Source organism: Phyllobates terribilis, unplaced genomic scaffold (assembly GCF_046119375.1).
Source record: "Phyllobates terribilis strain yellow unplaced genomic scaffold, ASM4611937v1 Scaffold_3__8_contigs__length_932513732, whole genome shotgun sequence".
NCBI classification, from domain to species: Eukaryota; Metazoa; Chordata; class Amphibia; order Anura; family Dendrobatidae; genus Phyllobates; species Phyllobates terribilis.
The window spans coordinates 634,453,168-634,470,262 of record NW_027362763.1 but is presented as its reverse complement, the minus strand read 5'-3'; positions in this window follow the sequence as shown (position 1 = coordinate 634,470,262).

Genomic DNA, 17,095 nt, shown 5'->3' with positions numbered 1-17,095 from the left:
ACAAAAAAGTGAAATTTTCAAAAATCCAAAATATTGGCTGAAAACGACTAAATAGCAAGGACTCATTGGGCGAATCACTCTGGAACTGAAATCGGAATGCTCACTGACATTTGCCCTACCTGAAAGTCTGATAAACGCCGGAAAAATGACTAAGACCAAAAAAAAAATTTTTTCAACTTTTTTCAATTTTACCCCCGTGGGATATATATTCTACCCACACACATTTGGAACTCTCCTGGGGTACCCTCACACATATTATTCCCTAATTTAGTGGATATATTCACAAAAAAGTGAAATTTTCAAAAATCCAGAAAATTGGCTGAAAACGAGTAAATATCAAAGACTGATTGGGCGAATCGCTCTGGAACTGAAATCGGAAAACTCACTGACATTTGCCCTATCTGAAAGTCTGATAAATGCCGGAAAAATGATTAAGTCCAAAAAAAAAATGTTTTCAACTTTTTTCAATTTTACACCCGTGGGATATATATTCTACCCACACACATTTGGAACTCTCCTGGGGAACCCTCACACATATTATTCCCTCATTTAGTGGATATTTTCACAAAAAAGTGAAATTTTCAAAAATCCAGGAAAATTGGCTGAAAACGACTAAATATCAAAGACTCATTGGGCGAATCGCTCTGGAACTGAAATCGGAACACTCACTGACATTTGCCCTATCTGAAAGTCTGATAAATGCCGGAAAAATGACTAAGTCCAAAAAAAAATTTTTTTTCAACTTTTTTCAATTTTACCCCCATGGGATATATATTCTACCCACACACATTTGGAACTCTCCTGGGGTACCCTCACACATATTATTCCCTCATTTAGTGGATATTTTCACAAAAAAGTGAAATTTTCAAAAATCCAAAATATTGGCTGAAAACGACTAAATAGCAAGGACTCATTGGGCGAATCGCTCTGGAACTGAAATCGGAATGCTCACTGACATTTGCCCTATCTAAAAGTCTGATAAACGCCGGAAAAATGACAAGTCCAAAAAAAATTTTTTTTTCAACTTTTTTCAATTTTACCCCCGTGGGATATATATTCTACCCACACACATTTGGAACTCTCCTGGGGTACCCTCACACATATTATTCCCTAATTTAGTGGATATTTTCACAAAAAAGTGAAATTTTCAAAAATCCAGAAAATTGGCTGAAAACGAGTAAATATCAAAGACTCATTGGGCGAATCGCTCTGGAACTGAAATCGGAACACTCACTGACATTTGCCCTATCTGAAAGTCTGATAAATGCCGGAAAAATGATTAAGTCCAAAAAAAAAATGTTTTCAACTTTTTTCAATTTTACACCCGTGGGATATATATTCTACCCACACACATTTGGAACTCTCCTGGGGAACCCTCACACATATTATTCCCTCATTTAGTGGATATTTTCACAAAAAAGTGAAATTTTCAAAAATCCAGGAAAATTGGCTGAAAACGACTAAATATCAAAGACTCATTGGGCGAATCGCTCTGGAACTGAAATCGGAACACTCACTGACATTTGCCCTATCTGAAAGTCTGATAAATGCCGGAAAAATGACTAAGTCGAAAAAAAAATTTTTTTTCAACTTTTTTCAATTTTACCCCCATGGGATATATATTCTACCCACACACATTTGGAACTCTCCTGGGGTACCCTCACACATATTATTCCCTCATTTAGTGGATATTTTCACAAAAAAGTGAAATTTTCAAAAATCCAAAATATTGGCTGAAAACGACTAAATAGCAAGGACTCATTGGGCGAATCGCTCTGGAACTGAAATCGGAATGCTCACTGACATTTGCCCTATCTAAAAGTCTGATAAACGCCGGAAAAATGACAAGTCCAAAAAAAATTTTTTTTTCAACTTTTTTCAATTTTACCCCCGTGGGATATATATTCTACCCACACACATTTGGAACTCTCCTGGGGTACCCTCACACATATTATTCCCTAATTTAGTGGATATTTTCACAAAAAAGTGAAATTTTCAAAAATCCAAAATATTGGCTGAAAACGACTAAATAGCAAGGACTCATATTGGGCGAATCGCTCTGGAACTGAAATCGGAACACTCACTGACATTTCCCCCATCTAAAAGTCTGATAAACGCAGGAAAAATGACTTAAGTCCAAAAAAAAATTTTTTTTCAACTTTTTTCAATTTTACCCCCGTGGGATATATATTCTACCCACACACATTTGGTACTCTCCTGGGGTACCCTCACACATATTATTCCCTCATTTAGTGGATATTTTCACAAAAAAGTGAAATTTTCAAAAATCCAGAAAATTGGCTGAAAATGACTAAATATCAAAGACTCATTGGGCGAATCGCTCTGGAACTGAAATTGGAATGCTCACTGACAATTGCCCTATCTGAAAGTCTGATAAACGCCAGAAAAATGACTAAGACCAAAAAAAAAAAATTTTTCAACTTTTTTCAATTTTACCCCCGTGGGATATAAATTCTACCCACACACATTATAACTCTCCTGGGGTACCCTCACACAAATTATTCCCTCATTTAGTGGATATTTTCACAAAAAAGTGAAATTTTCAAAAATCCAGAAAATTGGCTGAAAACGACTAAATATCAAGGACTCATTGGGCGAATCACTCTGGAACTGAAATCGGAACGCTCACTGACATTTCCCCTATCTAAAAGTCTGATAAACGCCGGAAAAATGACTTAAGTCCAAAAAAAAAATTTTTTTCAACTTTTTTCAATTTTACCCCCATGGGATATATATTCTACCCACACACATTTGGAACTCTCCTGGGGTACCCTCACACATTATTCCCTCATTTAGTGGATATTTTCACAAAAAAGTGAAATTTTCAAAAATCCAAAATATTGGCTGAAAACGACTAAATAGCAAGTACTCATTGGGCGAATCGCTCTGGAACTGAAATCGGAATGCTCACTGACATTTGCCCTATCTAAAAGTCTGATAAACGCCGGAAAAATGACAAGACCAAAAAAAAATTTTTTTTTCAACTTTTTTCAATTTTACCCCCATGGGATATATATTCTACCCACACACATTTGGAACTCTCCTGGGGTACCCTCACACATATTATTCCCTAATTTAGTGGATATTTTCACAAAAAAATGAAATTTTCAAAAATCCAGAAAATTGGCTGAAAATGACTAAATATCAAGGACTCATTGGGAGAATCGCTCTGGAACTGAAATCGGAACGCTCACTGACATTTCCCCTATCTAAAAGTCTGATAAACGCAGGAAAAATGACTTAAGTCCAAAAAAAAAAATTTTTTCAACTTTTTTCAATTTTACCCCCATGGGATATATATTCTAACCACACACATTTGGAACTCTCCTGGGGTACCCTCACACATATTATTCCCTCATTTAGTGGATATTTTCACAAAAAAGTGAAATTTTCAAAAATCCAGAAAATTGACTGAAAACTACTAAATATCAAGGTCTCATTGGGCGAATCGCTCTGGAACTGAAATCGGAACGCTCACTGACAATTGCCCTATCTGAAAGTCTGATAAACGCTGGAAAAATGACTAAGTCCAAAAAAAAAATTTTTTTCAACTTTTTTCAATTTTACCCCCGTGGGATATATATTCTACCCACACACATTTGGTACTCTCCTGGGGTACCTTCACACATATTATTCCCTAATTTAGTGGATATTTTCACAAAAAAGTGAAATTTTCAAAAATCCAGAAAATTGGCTGAAAACGACTAAATATCAAAGACTCATTGGGCGAATCGCTCTTGAACTGAAATTGAAATGCTCACTGACATTTGCCCTATCTGAAAGTCTGATAAACGGTGGAAAAATGACTAAGACCCAAAAAAAAATTTTTTCAACTTTTTTCAATTTTACCCCCGTGGGATATAAATTCTACCCACACACATTTGGAACTCTCCTGGGGTACCCTCACACATATTATTCCCTCATTTAGTGGATATTTTCACAAAAAAGTGAAATTTTCAAAAATCCAGAAAATTGGCTGAAAATGATTAAATATCAAAGACTCATTGGGCAAATCGCTCTGGAACTGAAATTGGAATGCTCACTGACATTTGCCCTATCTGAAAGTCTGAAAAACGCCAGAAAAATGACTAAGACCAAAAAAAAAATGTTTTCAACTTTTTTCAATTTTACCCCCGTGGGATATAAATTCTACCCACACACAGTTGGAACTCTCCTGGGGTACCCTCACACATATTATTCCCTCATTTAGTGGATATTTTCACAAAAAAGTGAAATTTTCAAAAATCCAGAAAATTGGCTGAAAACGACTAAATATCAAGGACTCATTGGGAGAATCGCTCTGGAACTGAAATCGGAACGCTCACTGACATTTCCCCTATCTAAAAGTCTGATAAAAGACGGAAAAATGACAAGTCCAAAAAAAAAATTTTTTTAAACTTTTTTCAATTTTACCCCCATGGGATATATATTCTACCCACACACATTTGGAACGCTCCTGGGGTACCCTCACACATATTATTCCCTCATTTAGTGGATATTTTCACAAAAAAGTAAAATTTTCAAAAATCCAGAAAATTGGCTGAAAACTGCTAAATATCAAGGACTCATTGGGCAAATCGCTCTGGAACTATAATCGGAATGCTCACTGACATTTGCCCTATCTGAAAGTCTGATAAACGGCGGAAAAATGACTAAGACCAAAAAAAAAATTTTTTCAACTTTTTTCAATTTTACCCCCGTGGGATATATATTCTACCCACACACATTTGGAACTCTCCTGGGGTACCCTCACACATATTATTCCCTAATTTAGTGGATATTTTCACAAAAAAGTGAAATTTTCAAAATCCAGAAAATTGGCTGAAAACGACTAAATATCAAAGACTCATTGGGCGAATCGCTCTGGAACTGAAATTGGAATGCTCACTGACATTTGCCCTATCTGAAAGTCTGATAAACGGCGGAAAAATGACTAAGACCCAAAAAAAATTTTTTTCAACTTTTTTCAATTTTACCCCTGTGGGATATAAATTCTACCCACACACATTTGGAACTCTCCTGGGGTACCCTCACACATATTATTCCCTCATTTGGTGGATATTTTCACAAAAAAGTGAAATTTTCAAAAATCCAGAAAATTGGCTGAAAATGACTAAATATCAAAGACTCATTGGGCGAATCGCTCTGGAACTGAAATTGGAATGCTCACTGACATTTGCCCTGTCTGAAAGTCTGATAAACGCCAGAAAAATGACTAAGACCAAAAAAAAAATTTTTTCAACTTTTTTCAATATTACCCCCGTGGGATATAAATTCTACCCACACACATTTGGAACTCTCCTGGGGTACCCTCACACATATTATTCCCTCATTTAGTGGATATATTCACAAAAAAGTGAAATTTTCAAAAATCCAGAAAATTGGCTGAAAACTAGTAAATATCAAAGACTCATTGGGCGAATCGCTCTGGAACTGAAATCGGAACACTCACTGACATTTGCCCTATCTGAAAGTCTGATAAATGCCGGAAAAATGATTAAGTCCAAAAAAAAAATGTTTTCAACTTTTTTCAATTTTACACCCGTGGGATATATATTCTACCCACACACATTTGGAACTCTCCTGGGGAACCCTCACACATATTATTCCCTCATTTAGTGGATATTTTCACAAAAAAGTGAAATTTTCAAAAATCCAGAAAATTGGCTGAAAACGACTAAATATCAAAGACTCATTGGGCGAATCGCTCTGGAACTGAAATTGGAACACTCACTGACATTTGCCCTATCTGAAAGTCTGATAAATGCCGGAAAAATGACTAAGTCCAAAAAAAAATTTTTTTTCAACTTTTTTCAATTTTACCCCCATGGGATACATATTCTACCCACACACATTTGGAACTCTCCTGGGGTACCCTCACACATATTATTCCCTCATTTAGTGGATATTTTCACAAAAAAGTGAAATTTTCAAAAATCCAGAAAATTGGCTGAAAACGACTAAATATCAAGGACTCATTGGGAGAATCGCTCTGGAACTGAAATCGGAACGCTCACTGACATTTCCCCTATCTAAAAGTCTGATAAAAGACGGAAAAATGACAAGTTCAAAAAAAAAAATTTTTTTAAACTTTTTTCAATTTTACCCCCATGGGATATATATTCTACCCACACACATTTGGAACTCTCCTGGGGTACCCTCACACATATTATTCCCTCATTTAGTGGATATTTTCACAAAAAAGTAAAATTTTCAAAAATCCAGAAAATTGGCTGAAAACTGCTAAATATCAAGGACTCATTGGGCGAATAGCTCTGGAACTATAATCGGAATGCTCACTGACATTTGCCCTATCTGAAAGTCTGATAAACGGCGGAAAAATGACAAAGACCAAAAAAAAAATTTTTTCAACTTTTTTCAATTTTACCCCCGTGGGATATATATTCTACCCACACACATTTGGAACTCTCCTGGGGTACCCTCACACATATTATTCCCTAATTTAGTGGATATATTCACAAAAAAGTGAAATTTTCAAAAATCCAGAAAATTGGCTGAAAACGACTAAATATCAAGGACTCATTGGGCGAATCGCTCTGGAACTGAAATAGGAACGCTCACTGACATTTCCCCTATCTAAAAGTCTGATAAACGCCGGAAAAATGACTTAAGTCCAAAAAAAAAATTTTTTTCAACTTTTTTCAATTTTACCCCCATGGGATATATATTCTACCCACACACATTTGGAACTCTCCTGGGGTACCCTCACACATATTATTTCCTAATTTAGTGGATATTTTCACAAAAAAGTGAAATTTTCAAAAATCCAAAATATTGGCTGAAAACGACTAAATAGCAAGGACTCATTGGGCGAATCACTCTGGAACTGAAATCGGAATGCTCACTGACATTTGCCCTACCTGAAAGTCTGATAAACGCCGGAAAAATGACTAAGACCAAAAAAAAAATTTTTTCAACTTTTTTCAATTTTACCCCCGTGGGATATATATTCTACCCACACACATTTGGAACTCTCCTGGGGTACCCTCACACATATTATTCCCTAATTTAGTGGATATATTCACAAAAAAGTGAAATTTTCAAAAATCCAGAAAATTGGCTGAAAACGAGTAAATATCAAAGACTGATTGGGCGAATCGCTCTGGAACTGAAATCGGAAAACTCACTGACATTTGCCCTATCTGAAAGTCTGATAAATGCCGGAAAAATGATTAAGTCCAAAAAAAAAATGTTTTCAACTTTTTTCAATTTTACACCCGTGGGATATATATTCTACCCACACACATTTGGAACTCTCCTGGGGAACCCTCACACATATTATTCCCTCATTTAGTGGATATTTTCACAAAAAAGTGAAATTTTCAAAAATCCAGGAAAATTGGCTGAAAACGACTAAATATCAAAGACTCATTGGGCGAATCGCTCTGGAACTGAAATCGGAACACTCACTGACATTTGCCCTATCTGAAAGTCTGATAAATGCCGGAAAAATGACTAAGTCCAAAAAAAAATTTTTTTTCAACTTTTTTCAATTTTACCCCCATGGGATATATATTCTACCCACACACATTTGGAACTCTCCTGGGGTACCCTCACACATATTATTCCCTCATTTAGTGGATATTTTCACAAAAAAGTGAAATTTTCAAAAATCCAAAATATTGGCTGAAAACGACTAAATAGCAAGGACTCATTGGGCGAATCGCTCTGGAACTGAAATCGGAATGCTCACTGACATTTGCCCTATCTAAAAGTCTGATAAACGCCGGAAAAATGACAAGTCCAAAAAAAATTTTTTTTTCAACTTTTTTCAATTTTACCCCCGTGGGATATATATTCTACCCACACACATTTGGAACTCTCCTGGGGTACCCTCACACATATTATTCCCTAATTTAGTGGATATTTTCACAAAAAAGTGAAATTTTCAAAAATCCAGAAAATTGGCTGAAAACGAGTAAATATCAAAGACTCATTGGGCGAATCGCTCTGGAACTGAAATCGGAACACTCACTGACATTTGCCCTATCTGAAAGTCTGATAAATGCCGGAAAAATGATTAAGTCCAAAAAAAAAATGTTTTCAACTTTTTTCAATTTTACACCCGTGGGATATATATTCTACCCACACACATTTGGAACTCTCCTGGGGAACCCTCACACATATTATTCCCTCATTTAGTGGATATTTTCACAAAAAAGTGAAATTTTCAAAAATCCAGGAAAATTGGCTGAAAACGACTAAATATCAAAGACTCATTGGGCGAATCGCTCTGGAACTGAAATCGGAACACTCACTGACATTTGCCCTATCTGAAAGTCTGATAAATGCCGGAAAAATGACTAAGTCGAAAAAAAAATTTTTTTTCAACTTTTTTCAATTTTACCCCCATGGGATATATATTCTACCCACACACATTTGGAACTCTCCTGGGGTACCCTCACACATATTATTCCCTCATTTAGTGGATATTTTCACAAAAAAGTGAAATTTTCAAAAATCCAAAATATTGGCTGAAAACGACTAAATAGCAAGGACTCATTGGGCGAATCGCTCTGGAACTGAAATCGGAATGCTCACTGACATTTGCCCTATCTAAAAGTCTGATAAACGCCGGAAAAATGACAAGTCCAAAAAAAATTTTTTTTTCAACTTTTTTCAATTTTACCCCCGTGGGATATATATTCTACCCACACACATTTGGAACTCTCCTGGGGTACCCTCACACATATTATTCCCTAATTTAGTGGATATTTTCACAAAAAAGTGAAATTTTCAAAAATCCAAAATATTGGCTGAAAACGACTAAATAGCAAGGACTCATATTGGGCGAATCGCTCTGGAACTGAAATCGGAACACTCACTGACATTTCCCCCATCTAAAAGTCTGATAAACGCAGGAAAAATGACTTAAGTCCAAAAAAAAATTTTTTTTCAACTTTTTTCAATTTTACCCCCATGGGATATATATTCTACATACACACATTTGGAACTCTCCTGGGGTACCCTCACACATATTATTCCCTCATTTAGTGGATATTTTCACAAAAAAGTGAAATTTTCAAAAATCCAGAAAATTGACTGAAAACTACTAAATAACAAGGTCTCATTGGGCGAATCGCTCTGGAACTGAAATCGGAACGCTCACTGACATTTGCCCTATCTGAAAGTCTGATAAACGCTGGAAAAATGACTAAGTCCAAAAAAAATTTTTTTTTCAACTTTTTTCAATTTTACCCCCGTGGGATATATATTCTACCCACACACATTTGGTACTCTCCTGGGGTACCCTCACACATATTATTCCCTCATTTAGTGGATATTTTCACAAAAAAGTGAAATTTTCAAAAATCCAGAAAATTGGCTGAAAATGACTAAATATCAAAGACTCATTGGGCGAATCGCTCTGGAACTGAAATTGGAATGCTCACTGACAATTGCCCTATCTGAAAGTCTGATAAACGCCAGAAAAATGACTAAGACCAAAAAAAAAAAATTTTTCAACTTTTTTCAATTTTACCCCCGTGGGATATAAATTCTACCCACACACATTATAACTCTCCTGGGGTACCCTCACACAAATTATTCCCTCATTTAGTGGATATTTTCACAAAAAAGTGAAATTTTCAAAAATCCAGAAAATTGGCTGAAAACGACTAAATATCAAGGACTCATTGGGCGAATCACTCTGGAACTGAAATCGGAACGCTCACTGACATTTCCCCTATCTAAAAGTCTGATAAACGCCGGAAAAATGACTTAAGTCCAAAAAAAAAATTTTTTTCAACTTTTTTCAATTTTACCCCCATGGGATATATATTCTACCCACACACATTTGGAACTCTCCTGGGGTACCCTCACACATTATTCCCTCATTTAGTGGATATTTTCACAAAAAAGTGAAATTTTCAAAAATCCAAAATATTGGCTGAAAACGACTAAATAGCAAGTACTCATTGGGCGAATCGCTCTGGAACTGAAATCGGAATGCTCACTGACATTTGCCCTATCTAAAAGTCTGATAAACGCCGGAAAAATGACAAGACCAAAAAAAAATTTTTTTTTCAACTTTTTTCAATTTTACCCCCATGGGATATATATTCTACCCACACACATTTGGAACTCTCCTGGGGTACCCTCACACATATTATTCCCTCATTTAGTGGATATTTTCACAAAAAAGTGAAATTTTCAAAAATCCAGAAAATTGACTGAAAACTACTAAATATCAAGGTCTCATTGGGCGAATCGCTCTGGAACTGAAATCGGAACGCTCACTGACAATTGCCCTATCTGAAAGTCTGATAAACGCTGGAAAAATGACTAAGTCCAAAAAAAAAATTTTTTTCAACTTTTTTCAATTTTACCCCCGTGGGATATATATTCTACCCACACACATTTGGTACTCTCCTGGGGTACCTTCACACATATTATTCCCTAATTTAGTGGATATTTTCACAAAAAAGTGAAATTTTCAAAAATCCAGAAAATTGGCTGAAAACGACTAAATATCAAAGACTCATTGGGCGAATCGCTCTTGAACTGAAATTGAAATGCTCACTGACATTTGCCCTATCTGAAAGTCTGATAAACGGTGGAAAAATGACTAAGACCCAAAAAAAAATTTTTTCAACTTTTTTCAATTTTACCCCCGTGGGATATAAATTCTACCCACACACATTTGGAACTCTCCTGGGGTACCCTCACACATATTATTCCCTCATTTAGTGGATATTTTCACAAAAAAGTGAAATTTTCAAAAATCCAGAAAATTGGCTGAAAATGATTAAATATCAAAGACTCATTGGGCAAATCGCTCTGGAACTGAAATTGGAATGCTCACTGACATTTGCCCTATCTGAAAGTCTGATAAACGCCAGAAAAATGACTAAGACCAAAAAAAAAATGTTTTCAACTTTTTTCAATTTTACCCCCGTGGGATATAAATTCTACCCACACACAGTTGGAACTCTCCTGGGGTACCCTCACACATATTATTCCCTCATTTAGTGGATATTTTCACAAAAAAGTGAAATTTTCAAAAATCCAGAAAATTGGCTGAAAACGACTAAATATCAAGGACTCATTGGGAGAATCGCTCTGGAACTGAAATCGGAACGCTCACTGACATTTCCCCTATCTAAAAGTCTGATAAAAGACGGAAAAATGACAAGTCCAAAAAAAAAATTTTTTTAAACTTTTTTCAATTTTACCCCCATGGGATATATATTCTACCCACACACATTTGGAACGCTCCTGGGGTACCCTCACACATATTATTCCCTCATTTAGTGGATATTTTCACAAAAAAGTAAAATTTTCAAAAATCCAGAAAATTGGCTGAAAACTGCTAAATATCAAGGACTCATTGGGCAAATCGCTCTGGAACTATAATCGGAATGCTCACTGACATTTGCCCTATCTGAAAGTCTGATAAACGGCGGAAAAATGACTAAGACCAAAAAAAAAATTTTTTCAACTTTTTTCAATTTTACCCCCGTGGGATATATATTCTACCCACACACATTTGGAACTCTCCTGGGGTACCCTCACACATATTATTCCCTAATTTAGTGGATATTTTCACAAAAAAGTGAAATTTTCAAAATCCAGAAAATTGGCTGAAAACGACTAAATATCAAAGACTCATTGGGCGAATCGCTCTGGAACTGAAATTGGAATGCTCACTGACATTTGCCCTATCTGAAAGTCTGATAAACGGCGGAAAAATGACTAAGACCCAAAAAAAATTTTTTTCAACTTTTTTCAATTTTACCCCTGTGGGATATAAATTCTACCCACACACATTTGGAACTCTCCTGGGGTACCCTCACACATATTATTCCCTCATTTGGTGGATATTTTCACAAAAAAGTGAAATTTTCAAAAATCCAGAAAATTGGCTGAAAATGACTAAATATCAAAGACTCATTGGGCGAATCGCTCTGGAACTGAAATTGGAATGCTCACTGACATTTGCCCTGTCTGAAAGTCTGATAAACGCCAGAAAAATGACTAAGACCAAAAAAAAAATTTTTTCAACTTTTTTCAATATTACCCCCGTGGGATATAAATTCTACCCACACACATTTGGAACTCTCCTGGGGTACCCTCACACATATTATTCCCTCATTTAGTGGATATATTCACAAAAAAGTGAAATTTTCAAAAATCCAGAAAATTGGCTGAAAACTAGTAAATATCAAAGACTCATTGGGCGAATCGCTCTGGAACTGAAATCGGAACACTCACTGACATTTGCCCTATCTGAAAGTCTGATAAATGCCGGAAAAATGATTAAGTCCAAAAAAAAAATGTTTTCAACTTTTTTCAATTTTACACCCGTGGGATACATATTCTACCCACACACATTTGGAACTCTCCTGGGGTACCCTCACACATATTATTCCCTCATTTAGTGGATATTTTCACAAAAAAGTGAAATTTTCAAAAATCCAAAATATTGGCTGAAAACGACTAAATAGCAAGGACTCATTGGGCGAATCGCTCTGGAACTGAAATCCGAATGCTCACTGACATTTGCCCTATCTGAAAGTCTGATTAACGCCGGAAAAATGACTAAGACCAAAAAAAAAATTTTTTCAACTTTTTTCAATTTTACCCCCGTGGGATATAAATTCTACCCACACACATTTGGAACTCTCCTGGGGTACCCTCACACATATTATTCCCTCATTTAGTGGATATTTTCACAAAAAAGTGAAATTTTCAAAAATCCAGAAAATTGGCTGAAAACGACTAAATATCAAAGACTCATTGGGCGAATCGCTCTGGAACTGAAATTGGAATGCTCACTGACATTTGCCCTATCTGAAAGTCTGATAAACGGCGGAAAAATGACTAAGACCCAAAAAAAAATTTTTTCAACTTTTTTCAATTTTACCCCCATGGGATATATATTCTACCCACACACATTTGGAACTCTCCTGGGGTACCCTCACACATTATTCCCTCATTTAGTGGATATTTTCACAAAAAAGTGAAATTTTCAAAAATCCAAAATATTGGCTGAAAACGACTAAATAGCAAGGACTCATTGGGCGAATCGCTCTGGAACTGAAATCGGAATGCTCACTGACATTTGCCCTATCTAAAAGTCTGATAAACGCCGGAAAAATGACAAGTACAAAAAAAATTTTTTTTTCAACTTTTTTCAATTTTACCCCCATGGGATATATATTCTACCCACACACATTTGGAACTCTCCTGGGGTACCCTCACACATATTATTCCCTAATTTAGTGGATATTTTCACAAAAAAGTGAAATTTTCAAAAATCCAAAATATTGGCTGAAAACGACTAAATAGCAAGGACTCATTGGGCGAATCACTCTGGAACTGAAATCGGAATGCTCACTGACATTTGCCCTATCTGAAAGTCTGATAAACGCCGGAAAAATGACTAAGACCAAAAAAAAAATTTTTTCAACTTTTTTCAATTTTACCCCCGTGGGATATAAATTCTACCCACACACATTTGGAACTCTCCTGGGGTACCCTCACACATATTATTCCCTCATTTAGTGGATATTTTCACAAAAAAATGAAATTTTCAAAAATCCAGAAAATTGGCTGAAAACGACTAAATATCAAGGACTCATTGGGAGAATCGCTCTGGAACTGAAATCGGAACGCTCACTGACATTTCCCCTATCTAAAAGTCTGATAAACGCAGGAAAAAAGACTTAAGTCCAAAAAAAAAAATTTTTTCAACTTTTTTCAATTTTACCCCCATGGGATATATATTCTACCCACACACATTTGGAACTCTCCTGGGGTACCCTCACACATATTATTCCCTCATTTAGTGGATATTTTCACAAAAAAGTGAAATTTTCAAAAATCCAGAAAATTGGCTGAAAACGACTAAATATCAAAGACTCATTGGGCGAATCGCTCTTGAACTGAAATTGAAATGCTCACTGACATTTGCCCTATCTGAAAGTCTGATAAACGGTGGAAAAATGACTAAGACCCAAAAAAAAATTTTTTCAACTTTTTTCAATTTTACCCCCGTGGGATATAAATTCTACCCACACACATTTGGAACTCTCCTGGGGTACCCTCACACATATTATTCCCTCATTTAGTGGATATTTTCACAAAAAAGTGAAATTTTCAAAAATCCAGAAAATTGGCTGAAAATGATTAAATATCAAAGACTCATTGGGCAAATCGCTCTGGAACTGAAATTGGAATGCTCACTGACATTTGCCCTATCTGAAAGTCTGATAAACGCCAGAAAAATGACTAAGACCAAAAAAAAAATGTTTTCAACTTTTTTCAATTTTACCCCCGTGGGATATAAATTCTACCCACACACAGTTGGAACTCTCCTGGGGTACCCTCACACATATTATTCCCTCATTTAGTGGATATTTTCACAAAAAAGTGAAATTTTCAAAAATCCAGAAAATTGGCTGAAAACGACTAAATATCAAGGACTCATTGGGAGAATCGCTCTGGAACTGAAATCGGAACGCTCACTGACATTTCCCCTATCTAAAAGTCTGATAAAAGACGGAAAAATGACAAGTCCAAAAAAAAAATTTTTTTAAACTTTTTTCAATTTTACCCCCATGGGATATATATTCTACCCACACACATTTGGAACGCTCCTGGGGTACCCTCACACATATTATTCCCTCATTTAGTGGATATTTTCACAAAAAAGTAAAATTTTCAAAAATCCAGAAAATTGGCTGAAAACTGCTAAATATCAAGGACTCATTGGGCAAATCGCTCTGGAACTATAATCGGAATGCTCACTGACATTTGCCCTATCTGAAAGTCTGATAAACGGCGGAAAAATGACTAAGACCAAAAAAAAAATTTTTTCAACTTTTTTCAATTTTACCCCCGTGGGATATATATTCTACCCACACACATTTGGAACTCTCCTGGGGTACCCTCACACATATTATTCCCTAATTTAGTGGATATTTTCACAAAAAAGTGAAATTTTCAAAATCCAGAAAATTGGCTGAAAACGACTAAATATCAAAGACTCATTGGGCGAATCGCTCTGGAACTGAAATTGGAATGCTCACTGACATTTGCCCTATCTGAAAGTCTGATAAACGGCGGAAAAATGACTAAGACCCAAAAAAAATTTTTTTCAACTTTTTTCAATTTTACCCCTGTGGGATATAAATTCTACCCACACACATTTGGAACTCTCCTGGGGTACCCTCACACATATTATTCCCTCATTTGGTGGATATTTTCACAAAAAAGTGAAATTTTCAAAAATCCAGAAAATTGGCTGAAAATGACTAAATATCAAAGACTCATTGGGCGAATCGCTCTGGAACTGAAATTGGAATGCTCACTGACATTTGCCCTGTCTGAAAGTCTGATAAACGCCAGAAAAATGACTAAGACCAAAAAAAAAATTTTTTCAACTTTTTTCAATATTACCCCCGTGGGATATAAATTCTACCCACACACATTTGGAACTCTCCTGGGGTACCCTCACACATATTATTCCCTCATTTAGTGGATATATTCACAAAAAAGTGAAATTTTCAAAAATCCAGAAAATTGGCTGAAAACTAGTAAATATCAAAGACTCATTGGGCGAATCGCTCTGGAACTGAAATCGGAACACTCACTGACATTTGCCCTATCTGAAAGTCTGATAAATGCCGGAAAAATGATTAAGTCCAAAAAAAAAATGTTTTCAACTTTTTTCAATTTTACACCCGTGGGATATATATTCTACCCACACACATTTGGAACTCTCCTGGGGAACCCTCACACATATTATTCCCTCATTTAGTGGATATTTTCACAAAAAAGTGAAATTTTCAAAAATCCAGAAAATTGGCTGAAAACGACTAAATATCAAAGACTCATTGGGCGAATCGCTCTGGAACTGAAATTGGAACACTCACTGACATTTGCCCTATCTGAAAGTCTGATAAATGCCGGAAAAATGACTAAGTCCAAAAAAAAATTTTTTTTCAACTTTTTTCAATTTTACCCCCATGGGATACATATTCTACCCACACACATTTGGAACTCTCCTGGGGTACCCTCACACATATTATTCCCTCATTTAGTGGATATTTTCACAAAAAAGTGAAATTTTCAAAAATCCAAAATATTGGCTGAAAACGACTAAATAGCAAGGACTCATTGGGCGAATCGCTCTGGAACTGAAATCCGAATGCTCACTGACATTTGCCCTATCTGAAAGTCTGATTAACGCCGGAAAAATGACTAAGACCAAAAAAAAAATTTTTTCAACTTTTTTCAATTTTACCCCCGTGGGATATAAATTCTACCCACACACATTTGGAACTCTCCTGGGGTACCCTCACACATATTATTCCCTCATTTAGTGGATATTTTCACAAAAAAGTGAAATTTTCAAAAATCCAGAAAATTGGCTGAAAACGACTAAATATCAAAGACTCATTGGGCGAATCGCTCTGGAACTGAAATTGGAATGCTCACTGACATTTGCCCTATCTGAAAGTCTGATAAACGGCGGAAAAATGACTAAGACCCAAAAAAAAATTTTTTCAACTTTTTTCAATTTTACCCCCATGGGATATATATTCTACCCACACACATTTGGAACTCTCCTGGGGTACCCTCACACATTATTCCCTCATTTAGTGGATATTTTCACAAAAAAGTGAAATTTTCAAAAATCCAAAATATTGGCTGAAAACGACTAAATAGCAAGGACTCATTGGGCGAATCGCTCTGGAACTGAAATCGGAATGCTCACTGACATTTGCCCTATCTAAAAGTCTGATAAACGCCGGAAAAATGACAAGTACAAAAAAAATTTTTTTTTCAACTTTTTTCAATTTTACCCCCATGGGATATATATTCTACCCACACACATTTGGAACTCTCCTGGGGTACCCTCACACATATTATTCCCTAATTTAGTGGATATTTTCACAAAAAAGTGAAATTTTCAAAAATCCAAAATATTGGCTGAAAACGACTAAATAGCAAGGACTCATTGGGCGAATCACTCTGGAACTGAAATCGGAATGCTCACTGACATTTGCCCTATCTGAAAGTCTGATAAACGCCGGAAAAATGACTT